The sequence below is a fragment of the Palaemon carinicauda genome, chromosome 11 (assembly GCF_036898095.1).
Source record: "Palaemon carinicauda isolate YSFRI2023 chromosome 11, ASM3689809v2, whole genome shotgun sequence".
NCBI lineage: Eukaryota > Metazoa > Arthropoda > Malacostraca > Decapoda > Palaemonidae > Palaemon > Palaemon carinicauda.
Genome location: NC_090735.1, coordinates 79,675,998 through 79,697,612, shown reverse-complemented (window position 1 = coordinate 79,697,612; position 21,615 = coordinate 79,675,998). Strand labels below are relative to the sequence as shown.

The following is a 21,615-nucleotide window of genomic DNA, read 5'->3' as shown; positions in this document are numbered from 1 at the left end:
AGATCAGCTGTTATTATTCCCTGTGAGGGCGCCGAGGAGTTATCTCGAACCACAGGAACTTGCCCATATGTCAACAGACTGTTTGTCAGTTCGGGCAGGGTCAAGAGGAGGGTCTCTCAAAACACAATCCTTGCCTAGATTCGGTAGGTGATCAATTGAGCCCTAAATCCGGACTCTACTCATCATGAATGTAGACCCAGAGCTTACAACATCAAGGACATTAACACATCCCTGGGGGTTTAAAAAAGAACTACTCTGTTGTGCTGGTATAACAGGCTGGCGCGTGAAAACAACCAATAACCTTCACAGCCCACTCCTGCAAAACGTAACCCACAAGAACCTGAACACCTTTTCTATAGGTCCTGTGGTGGCTGCACAAAACATGGTCGAAAACACCTCGGCTCCCTTGTAGGACAAGAAACAGTCAGTCAAGGGCAAACGTTAACCAGTATTAAGTCTAGAACGAATGTGCAAGTGACTGGCCTCTATGTTCTTCATTCTCTCCTATCTTGGTGGGGTTTCAGCATCTGAGAAAACCTGCAAGCTGACCTCCTCTGACTGCAGGTGGGTACCATATTTCCCTGTTTAACCTGATATATTTAGCCTATATATATTTTTTATGTCCCCAATCTCCTCCTGCAAGGTGGAGTTGGGTAAAGTTTATGTTAAAAGCAGAGTTCAACTCCAATATTGCCCTTATCTGGTTGAATCGCAATTCATAGTTTGCACAGAATCGCACACATTGCTCAAGCTTTTAAATCTCTTACAATAGTGAAGGAGTTAGGTAGGTGATAGGTTGTCTTCATTAAGCTTGTACAAAGCACAGATTTACACCCCGGGTCAGAAATCAGCCAGATGGTTAAGGACTTCCACTGTAAAGAGCAAAATGATTTGTATAAAGGGCTGGAAGAAATTACAAATTTGGAAATGATTTGTATTTTTCCTAGCTATACAAACCTTGAGCTCTTTACGTGCACCTGCCCTGCCATCACCTAGTCCCCCTAAAAAGTCCTGCCTGCAATAAAAAAGTGATGTCATTTCACTGGTCTGTGTGTGTGATCTGGGTTACTCTCAGCTACCTTATCGCTAATTAGTGGAGGGTAGTTATACCTCGCTAAAAAGTCTTATGGCTAGTTTTCAGCATTTGCAGAAATAATATCCACTGAGTGCACTATGAAGAGCTCAAGGTTTATATAGTTAGGAAAAATAACAATTATTTCTAAATTTGTTATATCTAATGTTTTGTATTTCAGTTAAGAAAACATTTTTACAAAAGAATTGTGAGGAGTGCTTATGAGAGTAAACTGCTAATACCCGATGACCACCTGCTGTTGAAACATTTTATTCCTCATGACTTTCTTCCTGGTAACCAGTCAGATGACTACTTTTGGATAATAGAAGCCATTCTTTGGTAAGTACCAAAAGGGATATCTTAACTAAGATTTCTTTGAAAATGACAAAGTATAATTATTACTCAGATGTACCAAACTTTCAGATTACTGAAGAAAAAAAAGTTAAGTGTTATGAGTTCCTACATGAATACCAACCATTGTCCTATATGATTTTAACAAAAACAGATTCATCTAGTTAAAGCCAGAATATATTTGAAAGTTTTGAAGCCAAAATAGTGGAAAGCAGATTAATAATAATAATAATAATAATAATAATAATAATAATAATAATAATAATAATAATAATGATAATAATTTAAATGATAATAATGATAATTGTGCTGTCAAATATGTATGCATGTTACTGTAAGTGATGGTTTATGCATTTCAAGTCTTTTTCTTTATAGCAAATTTACTTGTTTCTACAAAAGTACAAACCATTCCCTCTTTACTGTGGAGATATAGATATTAGTACAAGTTGGAAACCGGCTATTGTTGCCGAATGTAACCCGCTCATACCTTCTTTCAGTTTGATGTTAGCCGTGGAAGGAGACAGACGTCTCCTTCCGCACTCACTGGCTATGGCAAAATAAACTTTCTCTTGGGATTTGTTCCTCTTAACAAGAGAATGCCTTGATGTAGTCATGTTGTTTCTTCATATTGTTGAAGAATTGACAGGTAAGAGGGCTCTCGAACTTAGGGAAAGTGCTCCCCCATTTTGAATCTAAATTTCTCTCTCTCACCTATTTCTTCTTCTCAATATTACTTTGACCTTCCCTCAATTTTTTAAACTTTCTTAAGTCGTGTTTTCCTAATTCTGAGTATTATTTCTCTCAATATATATATATATATATACTGTATATATAAATGTGTGTGTGTTTGTGTGTACGTGTATTCATAAATATATATGTATATTTATCTATTTTATTTGCTAATTTATTTATTTATTTATTTATTTTTATTTGATTTAAATGGCGTGGACATTTACACATTCGTTATTACTGCCTGCTTAGATGGATGGGGGAAGGGATCATGGTTATGAGGTATTTGTGTTCAAAGCTGTATGTAAGAGTATTGGATGATCACAGCCATCCTAAAGATGGTTTGGACCTTTTTGGTGAAACTATTCTCTTCTCAATGGTTGGGTCATCGGAATCCGGGGGATCCAATCCTTTAGGAGGGACTCGTGGCTTCTAGCTGGAAGCCCATCATTACAGATATGGGGGGATGATTCCATATTTTCTTGGTCTCAGTCCTAACAGGTGCGTTTAGGTTACACTTGTGCCTCCATATCTGTTTTGGTGCTATCATTTGGGTAAGGTATAGAGTGGACCACCCGAGAAGTATACTCTGTGTCGATAGTGGAGAATGCAAATTTCCTTTTCAACGTATGATACTTTCTCAATATTTTCAAGTAGGTAAACCAAGCAAACAAATAACAACACAAAAAATAAAACCCTACCCTTGACTATGGACCCTTCGAAAAATAACTCCATTCCCTGGATATGCTGACTCCCCCACCCTCTGGCACTGTTGACGACCTCCGGCAATTCATTTAAAGAAAATTCTGTTGATGACTTCGGAACTAAAAAGGACAGTTCTTCTAGTGCTCGAAAATCAAGAAATTTTGGGAACACAGGAACACTTAAAATCCTGCATGTTACCCCAGATTACGATGTGATATATCAAGCATTTGGAATCGCGAAAAATAATGAGAATCAGAAGAGTTGGAAAGATACGTTGTAGATGTGTGTGGGAGAGCAATGTAAATGTACGAAAGGGATTTGAGAAGGAATTGGGAAAAGGATTAAGGATATAATAATAATAAGTGAAACACAATAATAATGTGAAGGAGATATACTAATATGCATGATAGGTTATATCTGTGTGGTAATTCTGTGAAAGTGAATGGTCATATCAGTGGGATAATATCGTTAAAATGAAGATAGGTTGATGACAGACTACGCAGATTTGATCAGCTTATTTAAATGTAAATAATGCATGAGATTATAATTTGCTTTGTTTTTTATTATGAATATGATACTAAAATGTGAATAATACAATTATTATTATTGGATACAGTTAAGTGAAACACCAGTTTAATCAAAATCTGTTTTATTTCAAATATAGCTGTACTTTTTTACCATCGTAAATGGATACACACTGTACAGAGAGAGCTAGGACCAGCTGGGTGTAGAGATAGGTAGTAGCACGCAGCGCTCCCAGTGTCAAGGAGCGCAGGCTATTTGAAATCAACGCCCAGCTTGAATTTTATCGCAATTTTTATGAGAATTTTTATTTAATAGGTATTGCATTGTTCTTGGCCATCCCAATGCTGTTGCCATATATCAGAAATAAAATTCTTAATGTTGGGTAAACAATCGTCACAAAGATTTTTTTTTCCTTCTCCTTGGCTGTGAAAAATCACAACCGCGAAGCAAGAAACCGCGATTAGCGAGGTCCGACTGTATATGCCAGTGTACCCTCAAGCAAGAAGACTTTACTCCAAGACAGGGAAAGTCTATGGTACAGTGGCTTTGGCACTACCCAAAACTAAAGAACAATGGTTCAATTTTGGAGTGTCCTTCTCATAGAAGGGTTGTGGTAGCCTATTGGAAACGTCCCTGCCTGGTGATTGTCGGACTGAGGTTCGAGTCCCACTCAAACTCGTTAGTTTCTTTAATGTCTGCACCTCACTGTCCTTGTGAGCTAAGGATGAGGTTTTGGGAGAGCCTGTAGCGTTACCTGCTGAGCCATTAGCAGCCATTGCTTGGCCCTACCTGGTCTTAGCGTAGTTGGAGAGGAGGCTTGGGTGCTGATTGTACTGTATATATAGTCAGTCCAAAGAGCATTGGCCTGCTTGCTAGGCCGTTGTCGTGCTTGCTAGGGCAATGTCACTCTCCCTCCCCCCTGCCATTCATGACTGGCGTTAAAAAAAAAAAAAAAAGAAGAAAAAAAAAAAAGCTCTTTACCATAGCTGAAGAGTCTGAATAATTGGTGCAGTAGTTAACTCCTTGAGTGAAGAAGAATTGTTTGGTAATCTCAGTGTAATTAGGTTTATGAAGACAAAGGAAAATGTGGAATGAATGGGCCAGACTACTCTCAGCCCGCGCTTCACGTAAGTTTATGCTTCACTATTTCACTTTTATGCGACACAGATATCGACAATACCCATTGAATAAAAAATCAAATATTCACGATGATTTTACATAGCCAGCTCTCTTGTACAGTGGGTATGCTTCATGCTACTTACTTCCCTCTCCACCCAGCTCGTCCCAGCTCTTGGTGTACTCTTTATATCCATTTACTGTGGTGAAAATTACAGCTATATATGAAATAAAACAGGATTTTGATTAAACTTGTGTTTCACTTAACCGTATCCAATAATAATGCATATAAGATTCACATTTTAGTATCGTATTTGTAAATAAAAACATAGCAAAGTATAATCTTTTCCATTGTTTATGTTTAGGCTTGCCAAATCAGCTGATCAAGGGATGCTACTGAAGGATATATCCTATTTCCTAGAAGAAACAATTATTACTAAGATATGTTTCTAATTTAAAAAATAAGCTGTATTTTGTTTAAGAAAGCTAGGCCAACACCAAAGGACAGCAGGGGAGGGGCAAGGGTCCTGTAGGTGAGGTAACACCTAGAAGGCACTACCTAACCTAAGAGATTCTGATCCGTAGTAAAGACAACCTTAATGGCTGGAGAATTCAATTCCCCAGGTTGGGTTAGTCTTAAGGGGGGAACAGAATCTAGTGCCGTAGGCCCTAGGCAAGGGAAGAATTCAATTCTTCTGCCTAGGAGCTGCCGGTACAGGACTGTCTGTTAGGCCATGGAAAGGAGGAATTATCATATAACGCCTCCAGGGTATGGCCTAGGGAGGTCTAGCCTCCTGCATAGGCAACCTAACCTGACTTGGGAAATCATTTCACCAAGACAGACGGATGTCAATGACAGACATTCTACTCTGATGTCCCGTTTTAGGCTCAAAACCGACTCAGTGGTTGAGAGAAAGAAACGGGAACACCCCGGTAAAGATTTTCCAGAACACAGTTCAAGGCAAAGCCAACCGGAGTTAGCCTAGGCTAGTCAGAGGGAAGAGGAATTGCTCTTAAATCTCGCAAGGAGATTGGTATCGACTTAAAAGGAAAAGGAGGTGTCAGTCTCCACTTAAAAGACGATACAAGAGCAATTGGGGACATGTATGAAAGTTTACTAAAGCCCCTAGGCTGGTAGCCTAGGTGCAGTGAGAATCGACCACCGAAACTCTCTCGTATGCTATCTTGGAAGAGGAAAATTTTTATGCAGTAATATCTTAAATGTATAAAATATTGCCTGAGCTTCAATAAAACTTTACCAGGAAGGTTATATCATGCATGAAGAGTGCAGGTGCCTAGGCTAGGAAGCCTAGCAATTGTGGGGCTCGGTCATAATTCAGCCAAATCCACGACAACAAGGGCAGAATATAAAAATCCCTAGCTAATTTGCTAAATAGCTAAAGTTATTAAAGCGAGAAATACTGGGAAAGTCGTTCTGGCTAACTAAATGTACATGCAAAGAACGACCGCGTCCATGATGCCATCCGGCTGGCAACAGCTCTTTTTACGTTAATTACGATCTTAAATCGAGGAAAAAACTGGCAAGAGCTTACATTTATACAATTCAAAGATAATATTTAACTTTCCAGAGGCAGATGAGGCTGGGGAAGACATCATCGCAGCAAAACAAACCAAAATAGCGAGAGATAACCCGGGATAAACACCGATCTAAGGCGCTACAATAGAAAGAATGACTAGGTGGCGCCACGCAAAGACGGGCTGGCGCCCAATTACAGTACAGTAGGAGTGATGCCTTAATAACGGCTCTCCTATAATTCTTGCCACTTTCCCCTCTCGAAGCCTAAACGCTATGAGGGGTGTAGATAGCTATGTGATGTGTCAAGAATACGTCCAAGGTTATTATGCGATATCCCTTTTAGAAATATAAGGGATACTCGCTCCAGGAGTTAGAATTCTGGATACCTTTAGTAAAATTCTCTGGGATATATCACTGTAGTCAAATATAACCTAGGAAGCTACTAAGAAGGAACTTCCATCAGGACGACATGGCCTGAGCCCAAAAATGTAAACAACAGCTGGAGTGTTATAAATAAAAAAAGATAAAATTATCGGTAAATAATCTTATTCTACTTAAACATAAAACTATATACCCTAATGAAAAGGAGTATATTACAGTGGAACCTCTACATACGATTGTCTTTACATACGATTGTTCCAACATCCGAAGTAAAATTTGATAAAATTTTTGTCTCGACACCCGAAGTCATGCTCCTACATCCGATGTAGATCATGTTTACGCCGGTAGATGGCAGCATGTGGGAGGGACGCCATTGAGCGTCAAGTTGGTCTGTTTTTTTTTCTTGTGTGTATTGTGTGGTTGTCCTCTGTCCCGTCTGTTATTAACAGTGCTTATTATCTTCCTTTTCTCACATTGCCTTTTTGATTTTACTTATAATCATGGTGCCTAAGAAGCTGTGTTTCAGTACAGGTATTAGTATTGGTGAGAAAAGGCAATTCTTTCATTAGAATTGAAGCAAGAAATTATAGAAAAACATGAGAGCAGTGTGCATGTGAGTGATCTGGCTAAACAATAGGGCCGGAATATGTCTACGATCTCGACGATCATTGAGCAGAAGGCAGCCATTAAAGCAGTCAAACCATCCAAGGGGATCACCATTATTTCAAAACGTCGTAGCAATACCCTGGAAGAGATGGAATGCCTTTTGTTGATAGGGATAAAAGACAAAGAGATTGTTGGCAACGATCATTTGTGAGAAGGGCTAGCGTGATGAACAGAAAGAAAGAAAGAAAGTGAAGCAAAGAAAACTAAGATAGCATTAACAAGCTCTTTTAAAAAAGTCCTCTCTCTATTTCTGTTTCTCTCTAAAGATAGCATTAACATGCTCTAAATAAAATTCTCTCTCTCTCTCTCTCTCTCTCTCTCTCTCTCTCTCTCTCTCTCTCTCTCTCTCTCTCTCTCTCTCTCTCTCTCTCTCTCTCTCTCTCTCTTTTTCTTCGCTGTTAGTGTTAGAGACGTCTATTATTTTTTTTCTGAGAGAGAGAGAGAGAGAGAGATTAAACAAAAATGTGTTTAGAGTACATATGATTTTTAACAGCGTCAACGAGTTGAAAGACTATTAAATGTAACTAAGAAAGTAATTTCCTTTTTGGGCTCAAGCCATGTCGACCTAATGGAAGCTTCCTATAGACAGCTTTCTAAGGGAAATTTGGCAACAGTAATACTCCCAGAGAATTGACCATAGGTCTCCAGAATTCTAACTCCTGGCGCGAGTATCCTTAAAATTTTTTTTAAGGATATCACATAATATCAGGGGACGTATATCTTGATACGACACATGGCAATCTTCACCCCGAATAGAGTTTTCGCTCTGAGGGGGAAGAGTGGCGAAATTGAAGGGGAGCCGTTAACAAGGTTACCCTTCCTCCCCTACTATTACAGGGCCTAAAATGGCTGTTCATTCCTTATTCAGGAGCGCTTTCACACGGTGTATCTCCCTGCTTGCTCGTGTGTTCTAGACCGCTATTTTCAGGAATTTAACATGCATTCTCCAGCATCTTCTGCCTCTGGAAAGTTTAGTATTTAATCTTTCCTGTCTATAATTTTTAGCTCCCTTCTCACAGTGAAATTAGCATAATTTTTATGTGTTTATCGGAGCATAGCCAGTAACTGGAGGTGCCATTCTGGACGTTGTCGTTCGTCATACATGCTTTATTTAGTCAGCAGAACGACATTCCCGGTATTTAGCTTTAATAAATTATAGCTATTTAGGCAAAATTATACTAGTGAAAATAAGATCATGCACGTATTTTTCCTCTTCCTTAAATGTATCGATCGTATACGTTAGTCTCGGTGATATAGCATAGCCGAGATCTCGTCCTGCGCTAGGCTATCCTAGCCTACGCTCATTAGTATACTTTCATACATTATCCCCGTTTACCCTCGTGTATCGTTTTATCAATTCAACAGGAGATAGTATATCTCCTAGAATTAATTATATAATTCGATACTCGTCTCTTTCGGATATTTAAGGGTAAACCCTTCCTTTCCTCTGAGTGCTGCCATTAGGCGACAACCCTATCTTGGTCTTGCCATAGAGTAGTGTACTCCGGCTTGACTAGGCTAGTGTTTTTCTGTCTTCCCTCTTGCCGGCGAGTATCCCGGCTTGGTTTTACGACAGTAACTCAGAGTATTAAGTCTTTATGCCGACAACTCGGCTGCCGGGGGAGTAGTCACTCCCCTGCCGGCTTACAGTTGCAGACATAGGAAGCCTAGCTTCCCTAGCCTGCATCCGAAGTGGTAGTACAATGCCGCCACCTTCTCCCTTGCGGTCTAGAAGACAAGTCTTGTTTCGGCAAGGTCCTGGGCTGAAGAATCAATATTCTTCTGCTGCCCAGGACGGCGCCAATACTGAAACAATGTTTATTTTGTGCCTGGAGATGGCCAGCAATCCTGCCACCTTCTCCTGACACAGCACACAAGACCCTTTCCCTGCCCCTCTCTGTCCTTTAGCGATAGCCTAGCCATCGCATGTCTTTGGCCGGTGTCCTACAATCTCCCCTCTTGCCATATAGCCACTCTGACCTTCCCCATACGGACGCCAGGCTCCGGTAAAGGCTGTGCAGGCCATGACGGCTGCCGGTGGGAGACCTTTTGTCTTTGAGTGTTCTTCAGTCCTCCCTTGGACTGCCATCCACATCCCTGAAACTGGCAACAGCCGGCAGCAGATCTTGTGGGTGGGTGGAAGCTAGAATTATTCATTCCCCCCTTCCATTTGAAGAACCCTCATTCTGGAGGAAGGCAGTAGGGATAATAATACCTACACCCTTATTTATTGTACTAAACTATATTATTAAGGTAGCCCTTCTCTCCATGCTTTCTCTCTCTCTGTCGGCTACTGCCATCAGGTACTAACCTACTGCCGGCTAGACCGGTGCCGCCAGGTACTGGCCTAGCTGGCAACATGCCGGCTGAACTACAGTAAATGCTTATACAGTAGCCAGTATTTCTGCAGTATAGTACATACTGCAGGCAGAAAACTATAGTATATATTATTCAGTAGTTTATATTATCCAACATACCCTGTGTATCCTTTCACAGTCTATTGTTGAGACCAATCTTAAAGTATTGAAGTGAAGTATTCCTTCAATACAGTGATGAAAGTCACCAGATCATAATTTACCCCACAATATTAATACTTTTATGAAAGGGTCAGTGCTAGTATACAGTAATTCTAATTCTAGAAGTTAGAACCCTTCTCCTTTGATTTTCCTTCAATGAGGAAATTTTAATGCTAATATTGGGGGAAGTCACAGCAATTGGCTGGACAGGAGGCACAAGTATGTGTCTTTCCTATCTCCTTTCTAGGTTACTATCCTAAGTTATAATTGTTAAGATACGAAAAATTTAATGCATGACATTTTTTATTTATCAAGTGTGATAAATTACCGCATACTCATTTCAATTTCCTTTCTTTACAGGAGGAGCAGAAAGTGAAGTTTGAGGTGATCTTCTGTAACCACAAAAGTAGGAACTTTTGTGGTCACACTATGTGCAGGTCTCATGCTGCCTGCATTGTAACAACTGAAACCTTGAGGTATTGGTACCCCAAGGACTGCAAAGTCTGCTCAGCCTTGGTGACCGAAGGTTTTGACGACCCCAAGTCGACGGAGTTGAGGGATGCAGCACGCGAGAAGCTTCGGAAATGGATACAAGGGTTCCAAAAGAACTCTCCTGGACCATAACTCCCCAAGGATAGGATGCAAAGCTTGCTGTTCCCGAAGGCAACAGCTGATGCCGTCGTACCTCAGGCACGACCCGGGCCTCCCTGCGTTCAGATCGCAGTCGAGGCTGACGTCACTGAAGCCATGCAAGGCATGGACATCCACCAGGAGCAAAGGATGTCTGAAGTGTCCACGGACACGGAGAAGGATCTTATTCAAGACGATCCTGGAGAAGAGTCTACTCTACCACCCGGAGGAGATGAAGACTACAACTCGACAGAAGCGGAGGAGTCCCTTCTGCCTGTGCCGGCATCAGAGCCGACACTGTCTACGTCTTCGGCTCCTACCCCTCCATTAGACGCGATGGGTCAGGCAGTTTTGGCCCACATTACCGCCCTAATGGAGAACCTACCTAAGGAGAACATAGAAGAGCAAGAAAAGATGACGAGATAGTTTCGCGATGCGACTCGAACCGTCACCTCCCGAGGGTCTTCCAAGTGACCCAGAGTACAGGACCTGCCGCCCTGCTCCGAGACCAATCCATGAACGTATTCGGAGTTTACGCCTATCACCGATGGCAAACTCTACATTTCGTAGAAGTTTGGAGCCGTCCACCTGGACGACATTGAGTTCTGGCCGAACTTCAACGCTTACCCGGAGTGCTTCATCCGGATGAAGCGTGAACCAGTGTCGAAAGAGGAGACGGAACCAAAGGAAGTGATGGTATTCGACCACGACAAGGCACAGGCTCTCTGGACGAGTAACCTGAAGAAGGCAGGTTATACTAACTCGCGAGTTTCTGCACTGAGCAAGAAACACCCTACTTTTCTTGCTCCTTCTTCGAGAGCCTTCCCCTTCACGTCGAAGGCTTTTCAGTGTTCTCAAGGCGGCTGAGGCAGGCAGACCATGCCCTACACTAGAGGAGTGTAGGCCTCAGTCTCTGGCCTTGCCCACGGATGAGAAGGAATGGAAGGAGGTCCACCTAACCTTCCCAGTAGGAAAGCTTGAAACAGATATCGCGGTACAGCAGTTCAGTGAAAACCTACTGAAGCTATCGGACTTTCTCTTGCGAAGGGAGCAAGAGACAAAAGAAAGGCTAGCCACTTCTCTTTCCCTCCAGAACTGCATAGAGATGTGTGCAGGCCACAACAGCACCCCAGATATGCTCACGGTCCTGGCCAAGATGCACATGGCCACCCTCGTAAAGGACCTGTACGCCTTCGTGAAGGCCAGGAGAGCCTGTAGGGAGTTCGTGTTTGCTGCTGCAACGGTGAAACACGAACCCAGGAAGCTGATTTCTTCCAGCTTCCCAAAAGAAGTGGTCCAACAGGTAGTTGAGAAAGCCGCCATGGAGAATAGGAACCTTCTCCAAAAGTGGGGCATCTCCTCAAAGAGGAAGTCTTCCCCAGACGCTGGTCCCCAACCCAAAAGGAAGACAAAGAAGCCAAGACTACCTTCTCGGCTACTCAGCAACATCCCATGGTCACCATGACCGTGATGCCCCAAGTGGTCGCTCAGCCACAGACTACTTTCCAAGTGGTGCTTCAACAGCTGATTGCCAAGTCACCAGTTTTCAACCCAGGGTTTGATAGGCTACAGGTAGGAGGGAGACTCCAACACTTTCGGGATCGTTGGACCTTCGACCCCTGGGCCTACAGCCTAATAAAAAATGGACTAGGATGGAAATAGAACAGATTTTCATCTTCATTTCCTCAATTCTTCCAACTCTCCACCCCCTTACTGGAAGAATATACCTTAGAACCTTTGAACAAGAAGGTTATAAGCAAAGCAAAGTCCATCAAATTCCAGGGAAGGCTGTTTTGTGTTTCTAAGAAGGACTCGGACAAACTCAGAGTCATTCTGGACTTGTCGCCACTCAACAAATTCATCGAGAACAACAAGTTCAGGATGTTAATCCTTCAACACATCAATAGACCTGGCAGATGCTTACTGGCACCTTCCAGTCAGCCGCCCCCTCTCCTCCTACCTAGGATTCAAGCTACAGAAGACAAAGTATGTCTTCAGAGCCATGCCCTTTGGAGTAAACATAGCCCCAAGGATCTTCATGAAACTTGCGTATGCAGTCGTACAACAACTACGCCTAGAAGGCGTTCAGGTAGCAGCGTACCTGGACGACTGGCTGGTATGTGCAGCATCCAAGACTGCTTCTCTGCAAGCATCCAAGAAAGTGATCCAGTTCCTGGAACATCTGTGATTTAAGATCAACTTCAAGAAGTCTCGCCTCTCTCCAGCTCAGGAGTTTCAATGGCTGAAAATCCATTGGAACTTGAAGTCACACCGCCTCTCCATTCCACCAAGGAAGAGGAGAGAGATCGTGGGTTCTGTCAAGAGATTACTGAAATCCAACAGGATCTCAAGATGCCAACAGGAAAGAGTACTGGACTCTCTCCAGTTTGCAGCAGTAACAGACCTAGTGCTAAGAGCACAGCTGAAAGATGCGTCAGGAGTCTGGAGAAGATACGCATCAAATGCTCGAAGATTAAGTACCTTAAGTATGAACTTTACTTAGGAAAATAAGTAAAAGACTCCGGCTAAGTTTATTTAGCTACATATGGAGCGAAATAAGACGCAAATACACTTTCACCATTTTATTAAATCGATAATCAAATGGAACAGAAGGTGTATTAAAATTTGTAATAGAATTATACATTCAACATATACACACATAAAAATAATTTCTACCTGAAAGGGAAGAAATTTTGATGGCACTCAAAATCAGTTAAAAAATTAAGATCATTTTATTGTAAATGTTGGATATCTATCAACACTGTGTACAAGTGTACACATGGCACTAGTGTCATTGGTATAATTCTGCACCTAAAAAAGAACAGTCTCAGTGTCACCAGGGTGACACTCAACAAAAGGGTATTGCACTGGAAGGTGTCAACACCTTTTCACCTGAATTGATAAGTCCCAATCAAATCACTTTTCATCGCAGCACTAGACGACAGGTTTCACCACGTTACCTCCCGCCACCACAAAATGTGTCAACGCGTGCACTTGCTTCGCATAATGTTTATAAAAAACTCTGGAGGATTTCCAACCAGTGTATGAGTGGAGACGCTCAAAGTCCATATACTGAAAGAAGTTCAGTGAGGAAGCAATTTTTCTCGGATCATGACCTGCGGGCGTACTATCAGGATCTGCTCTGCGAATGAAGTAGGTGAGCTTCGCCCTCAGTTGTTTTAGGGATAAGTTTGATCCTGAGGTTTCGCCTTTGAAGAGCTGTTCTCCCTTGAAGTCTGAAGTTCTTCGAAGATAGACCTTTAGACACTCTACTGGACATAAGAGAGACATCTTCCTTCAGAGGGCAGATTCTCCAGGGACCCCACCTTTTGGTGGGTAGTTCGTTTTTGACGAGAAAGGTAGGATCGAGAAGGAGATTCAGCTCTCCCACTTCTGTGAACTGAATATGGCCCTTGTCTCTTGATAGGGCTATTTTTCACTAACTCTAGCTCCTGAGGCTATAGCAAACAGGAATATCACTTTTTGTGTTAGATCTTTAAGAGAACAATCTTCATTGTTCAAGGTTGGAGCGTAGTGTAAGCCTTTGTCCAGAGACCATGAAATGGGCTTCGGAGGGGCTGCTGGTTTAAGTCTAGCGCATGCCTTCGGAATCTTGTTGAAGATTTAGAGTTCGAATAGGCTTTCCCTCAGTCGTAAATGAGACCACCTTTGCGGAACATTGTCTTTTCAGGAATAGGGGCTTACGGGTAGTTCAGGTTGTGAACCGTGATCTAACTTGAGAAACGGTTCTTCAACCTTCAACCTCTGTTAAGAGGACAGAGGGTTTCATAGTCTCCCTTACAACATCACCCATTCTTGGGTATGGTGGCAAGTCTCGGTTAGCTTCATTTCTGAGTTCGTTGCTAGACTCGAATTCAGAACCAACAATTCTGGTCTTCTGCTTTTGTGTACTGCAAGTGCTGTACTGTATTGCTATTTAGACGAAGTCAAGGATCTTGCCCACGAATCAAGCACTTACTTGTCAGCATGGTAGATTAAAAAAGACCTTTTCTACGATGCATGTACTTCTAATGTGGCTAAGGAAGGGTCACTCTACCTTTGCTACCCACTATATGCATCATGTACACACAGGTAGGGTAGCCATTTCTGATTTTGAAAAAGCAATACAGCAGCCTCCAAAACGCAACAGAAACACGCTAAGCCCTTTCTTAAAAGCTCTCCAAAAAGTGCTTTAATTCATCAATTTCGATTTCATCAGTAATTGTCCCCTGCAGGCAAGTACTGATAGGAACTTGTGGCAATAAGAGAAGGGAAACCAGTAAGGAAAAAGAAATAAAGAATATGAAAGTAAAATAAAAAAATTTAAAATACTTATAATTTATCATTTAAGAAATATGTTAAAAACTAACGCTAATAACAATGAAAAAACAGAGTATGAAGATTTGCCAACAAAATTGATAAAATTACCATTGTAAGATACAAATACAGTATATTGGTTAAATCTATTATTATTATTATTATTATTATTATTATTATTATTATTATTATTATTATTATTATTATTGTTATTTTACTGTTTGCCAATGACCTTTTGATTAAAATTCTTAACATTTCGTTTATGAGGAAAAAAAATCCAAGCAACCATTTCGGCTGTGACCTTCAGCACAATTAAATTTTTTTTTTTTCTTTTTTTTTTTTTTTCCAAATAAAAAAGATGGGTAGTGAAAAGTGATTAACCCTCTATGACAGTTACTTTATTTTCATACTTAGTGATATACATCGAGAACACAAATACTTCATGGTTAATAATAGTTTATCTTAAAAATGTAAATCACAAGTAAAGACCACTTGCACTTAATTACATTTAAACTATAGCAATCTTTCATAATTCTCTTTGGTTCACATAATATCAGTACTCTTAGACAAATCGCTATGAATTACTGATTTCGCAAGGTTATTAAATTCTATAGAATTACTTCTTTCCAAGTCACACTAGAGGGTAGGGGTCACAGAGGGGAGATACTACCTTACATTCTAAAGTGTAAGTCACAAAATATATCATAAAAAATGGTGCATTACAGAATGTGGATTAATGAGGCAGTGCTTCATTATGGTAGGGACCTCCCTACTGCCTATTCTTCTTTTCTTGCGGATATATAGGCATCCTTCATGTGTAGTGCTATAAGGGCCCTCCTCCTCCTAAGTGGTGGTGGAGGATGATGCAACTTGTTCTAGTTCTGCTTCCTATCTCTCTGACGTGTGCATGGGGAGTACAGAAGGAACTTCAGACTGCTATACTCTTGATGCAGCATGGGAGATAGTCCAGAAACTGTGTCACACTGGGTTGTTGGTCACCCCCTCCTCCCCCACCGTGACTTGTTTACTAACGGTTATTTACGTCTGTACGTGACAAATTCCCCCTACTAAATTAAGACTGTCTTAGTCTTAGAATAGCAAATTTACTTCAAAAAGAATACTGGTATTTACTTTTAAATACACATCCCCCCATGAATTTAGTAAGCTCATAAAAGTGTGACACCATTCGAAGACAAGCCTTGTTCTCAACAGAACATGGGTAAACAAAAATCTCATTCTACAGTTCAATACTAAATGATAATTGCACGAGATATTTGAAAGCAAAGCATTCAAGAAAAATTGGTTATTTGTTATTAACATGCATATAATTCAGAAATATCATAAACAAAATTCTTATCAGTGAGTATATATGGTACTGTGTAATATCAAAATACCAAATCATAGGAGCAAATCAAAATAGGTACATAAAAAATTCATCTCTTATCCCAAGATACTTAACTCAAGCAAATCCCACAGGTAATAGCTTAATCCACACCCACCAGTCTTTACTAAGTGACACCGTATCAATCATTACCAAATTAAGTGAATTAACTCTCTCTCTCTCTCTCTCTCTCTCTCTCTCTCTCTCTCTCTCTCTCTCTCTCTCTCTCTCTCTCTCTCTCTCTCTCTCGGCAAACAAATAATTTTCCTTGCATTGCATATCTACTGTGTTATGTAATGACAAAAATTCTTTGTATCTTAATTCAGATTTGGCACCTCATTACCCAATAGTTCTTGTAGAGTACCACATATCTTTCAATATTTGTGACTCCTGGCATTAAAGGTACAACTGTTCATTAAGTTAGATTTCTCCAAGCAAATACCTAAAGACATTCATTTCCTGAGAATGTATGAGGAACATAAACTATCCTATCGGTTACTTCTTAATTCAATTGGGGTAAGGCCATCATAAATGAACTTTTGTTGTTGGCAGCTATGTAATGGTGATGGAGTGCAACATGTGTCATTACCTCATAATGACTTTATGTTACACTTAAAAAATATAAGTCTTCATTATCTGCTTTTCTATCTAAACAGAATTATCTCACATCACTTCAGCCCATTAGATAGACAGGTTCATTTCTCTCTCTCTCTCTCTCTCTCTCTCTCTCTCTCTCTCTCTCTCTCTCTCTCTCTGATTCACCAACATCTTTTTCTCTCTTCCCTGTTCTGCTTGTCTTTTTCTCTATATTTTCCTTTATCTGTGATTAACTCAACGACCGCAACTACTCGTGCGGTTTATGTGTACGACTAATCAGCTGACAACCCATTCTGCTTTAGCCATCAAAATCTCTACAACAAATGGCGTTCTCCTAACGTTTACAAACCTTAAAGTTCCAACAAAACCCCAACAAAACAAATTATCTAAAGTTTTGGCTTATCTGGTCAAGTAAATAAATTGTTTTTACCCCTATACTGTTATTTGGTACTGAATATTTTCCCATTGTGACGGCTTTATGGTCAAGGTTCAGAGAATAAAAAGTTCTTCCATAGGTCACATAAAATAAGGAAGGAAAGGTTTGATTTCAAAACAGAACAAAATTTAACACTAATATTTAATATTGAAACAGTTTACATAATTACGGTAATCCCTTTCTTACCGCATAAACCAGGAAACACTCAAACAATCCTGCACCGCACAAATACCAAAATCAACAAACCTTAATACAGTAATCTAAATTTTAAATATAATTTACGTTATCAGTTAAACTAAGGTTCACTCAAGATTTATATAAAAGAACATTAATACATTACAAAAACTGAATAATAAGAAGACAGCTACTCCAATAGGACACTTATCACAGTAGAGGACTAGGTGAGACTAACTATGCATGAAATTAGTGGTCCGAAGAAAACTTAAAGAAGGCGGGGAAAACCAAAGCACTGAAAACGGGATAACTAAAGATACAGCCAGGGATCTTAAAAACAGGTACAGGAATGAACTGTACATTTCCAAAAAATTAAAATAGAGCTATTTACAAAATTAAGATGCCAATCTGGCAGATGGGTGATACCTCCCCCTTAGAGGACGAGCCTAACAGAGTGGCTCGTAGAAAAAGAGGCCAATGAGGCGAAGACGGACGATACTGTAGACTGGTGAAGGAGGTATCATGTTAAGAAGGCAGTCGCGATAAGGAATCTGCCATGATGTTCTCGGTTCCTGTGATGTGGCGGATCTGCAGAGGGAACTTCTGCAGATAGATGGGCCAGCGTAATAGACGTTGGTTGTGGGACTTCATCTTGTCGAGGAAGGTCAAGGGGTTGTGGTCGGTGAAGACTAGTACCTCAGCAGCACCTAGTAAGTAGCATTCATATTTTTGCAGGGCGAGTACCAAACTAAGTGCTTCCTTCTCAATGGTGCTGTAGGACTTCTGGTGATGCTTGAACTTAGTGGAGGTGTAGCTGATTGGGTGAAGTATACCGTCTGACTCGTGGAGTAGCACCCCTCCAAGTCCCGCATTGCTAGCATCTATTTGAAGGACAAAAGGCTTGTTAAAATTGGGGGATTTACGAACAGGGTTGTTTATCAAAAACAGCTTTAAGGCTTCAAAAGAAGCTTGACATTCTTCAGTCCAAATGAATTTAACTTTGGGACTGGTTAGGAATGTTAAAGGGGCAGCAACTGAAGAAAAGTTCTTACAGAATCTCCTGTAGTATGAGGCTAACCCTAAGAATCTTTGTAAGGACTTTCTGGTGGTCGGAACAGGGTACTCTAGAACAGCTTCTACATTGGCAGTTTTTGGTCGAACATTACCATCCCCAACAATGTGGCCCAAGTAGGTAACAGTAGCTTTACAAAAGACAGATTTTTTAAGATTTATTGTTAATCCAGCCTCTTCTACCCTACGGAACAAATACTTGAGCTTATTCACATGTTCTTCCCAAGTCTGTCCAGTGACTATTATATCATCAAGGTAACAATAAACACCTTCCAAATCTTGGATGATGAAGTTTACTAGCCGCTGAAAGGTAGATGGAGCGTTGGTAAGGCCAAAAGGCATGACCTCGTACTGAAAGAGTCCATAGGGTGTAAAGAAAGCAGATATTAACTTAGCTCTTTCAATTAATCCTACCTGATAATAGCCCTTTAAGAGGTCTATCTTCGTTACAAACTTGGCTTGTCCTACTGAATCGATTAAATCATCAATGAGTGGCAAAGGGTAGGAATCTTTAATGGTGACATTATTAATCTTTCTATAGTCTGTACAAAATCTGTAGCTACCGTCCTCTTTTGGAACTAGGATGCATGGTGATTTACTCGGTCTTGCTAGACCATGCTGGAGAAGATATTCGACTTTCTCCTTCATTTTGCTCTTCTTCTCAGGACCTACACGATAGGACTGCTGACGAATGGGTGTTGTACCAGGAACCAGCTCGATGTCATGTAGCAGCAAATCACTTTTCCTGCCAGGAAAATCATTAAAGAGAGTTGAATGGCTAGAGATTATATTCTTTAAGTATTGCGGCTGCCAAGGAGAGAGGTGGCTCAAGAATAGATACAGGTTATTTAGAACCTCTGTATTGGTTTGTGGCATGGAGGAAGCAATAAGGTCTTTCAATGAATTGTCGTCTCCTGGTGTCTCTACCTTAAAATTAAGATTAACAACCGTCTCACTAGAACCATTTCCAGTTTCCCTAGAGTGATAGGCCTTGAGTAAATTAACATGAATGATCTGAGTGGGTTTTCTACGATCTGGAGTTCTGATAATGTAGGTATTATTGTTTACATTTTTTATGATGGGATAGGGCCCACAAAACTTAGCTTTAAGAGGGGAACCAGGGACAGGAAGGTAGGCTAACACAAGGTCATTAGGTTTAAATTTTCTGACTTTACAAGCTTTATCATAGTTTCCCTTCATTAAGATCTGTTGACTCCTTAATTTCTCCCCAGCAATTTTCCTAACATGCATTAATGTGCTTTTAAGTTTATTCATATATTGTTGAATGGTTTGGCTAGACTCAGATGGGGTGTTCCACCATTCCTCTTTAATTACTGAAAGATGTCCTCTAACTGACCTCCCAAACAACATCTCGAAGGGTGAAAAACCAAGGGACTCATGGGGAACTTCCCTGATAGCAAATAGAAGAAAATCTATGCCCTCATCCCACTCAAGTTGACTTTCAACACAAAATTTTTTGAGCATACTTGTGGCGAAATTTCACCGGTTTACTAAGTTGCCCGATGTGCTGGGCGTGTCACAAGGCCTTAAGGGCTAGCCTCTCAAAACCATTCGGGAATTAAGTAGAATACGGCTATATTTTAATAAATTTATTATAAAAATAATCTTTACTACGGGGCGGGACCTCAAATGTGGCGAAATTTCACCGGTTTACTAAGTTGCCCGATGTGCTGGGCGTGTCACAAGGCCTTAAGGGCTAGCCTCTCAAAACCATTCGGGAATTAAGTAGAATACGGCTATATTTTAACAAATTTATTATAAAAATAATCATCTAATTTTTTTTCTAAAATTACCTAATATTGTATGGTATTCAGATGTGCATTCAAATAAACAGTTATATCATCATGAGTTTTTTTGTTGGCCTTCAAATGAAAGAAAGTCTTAATTTCAAGCATAAGTAAAATTACGTCACACTTTGACCTCTGGTGACCTTGACTTTCATCTGATGACCTTGAACTTGTTTTCATGTTGTAGATAACTAAACTAGCTTCAATTTAAGCACCAACACAAAACCATAGGTTAATTGTGTGCAATGTTGTGTTAATTTTAATTTCCAGTACCCCTAACTTTTGGAGCGATTTTGCATCAGAGCATTTCTAACAAACTAGTGAATATCTCCATTACTGCCGGGTTTCAGAACAAACACCTTCGCTAAAAATGTGTCCAAGGTGGTCCACTATCAAAATCAGGTGGGTAATTTTGTGGACATAAAATGGATGCAAACACCCCTTGGCTCCAGGACTATCAGGAACTGGGAATGGGTACTGACAGACTTTTTGTGTGGTGGCGTGACCCTGACAGACTTTCGTAACTGCCACGTCAAAATTGACCTTGATCAGCTGAAAAGCGAACTGAATGAAACTTGTTGTAAAATCATCAGGACCACCCCAGGATAGTGAATGACCACTGACAGACAGTTTCTGTGGTGGGGTACCCCTGACAGACATGCCCAAATGACCAGACCCCATAAGTGACCTAGATCAGCTGAAAAGCAAACCAAATGAAACTTGTAGAATTATCAGTACCACTCCAGGTATAGTGAATGACCACTGACAGACAGTTTCTGTGGTGGGGTACCCCTGACAGACATACCCAAATGACCAGACCCCATAAGTGACCTAGATCAGCCGAAAAGCGGACCAAATGAAACTTGTTGTAAAATTATCAGTACCACTCCAGGTATAGTGAATGACCACTGACAGTTTCTGTGGTGGGGTACCCCTGACAGACATGCCCAAATGACCAGACCCCATAATTAATTCCTTCAGGACCAAGATGTAATGATACTTTGTAACACTGGTCACTACATCCAAGTCCAGAAGGGGTTAAGCTAGATTAGCTTGTAAGCGAAATAGATGAAATAGAATAAAACGAACATATAAAATTATCATGTATATTCATCACTGGCCAATGTTGAAGTGAACATTGTTTCCCATAGAACATCTATATCCCTGACAATGTAATGCATAAAAAATATTGATGAAGTAAATATAAATAAAATTAAACTTATGTTTTCTGAAAGACACCAAAGTAAATAACGCCATCCTGATAATAAGTGCCTATCATCGAACAGTTACAATGGATTAAGTGCATTTCCTTAAACATATATCTAATATCTAATATTTAATATCTAATATCGTACATGCACAATAGAATTGATCAGACTGAATGAAAATATAATCCATAATAATTCCTTCCACTTCATTGTGGATGCTGAGAAATAATAGTAAAAAAAAAAGGGATAAATCCGGCTGGCCATATATATTACATCGTTAAATGTTTTGTGCACATACTATAACCTTACATTAAATGCACAGTGTCAATGGAGGACCAACTATTAAATATACTAATCCATCTCTTCAGTATCAGAATCTGAGTCCTCACTCCATG

The 21,615-nt window shown here is 40.4% G+C and overlaps 1 protein-coding gene across 1 annotated transcript in view; it reads left to right on the top strand.

Annotated features, from left to right (window-relative positions):
* Window positions 1-1,259: 1,259 nt before the first annotated feature.
* The window catches only part of LOC137649344 (uncharacterized), a 232,137-nt gene continuing 211,781 nt past the window's right edge, over window positions 1,260-21,615 (top strand). The window contains exon 1 of the mRNA XM_068382326.1: window positions 1,260-1,411. The gene's annotated coding sequence lies outside the window, so the exon portion shown is untranslated. The remainder of the gene's footprint in view (window positions 1,412-21,615) is intronic.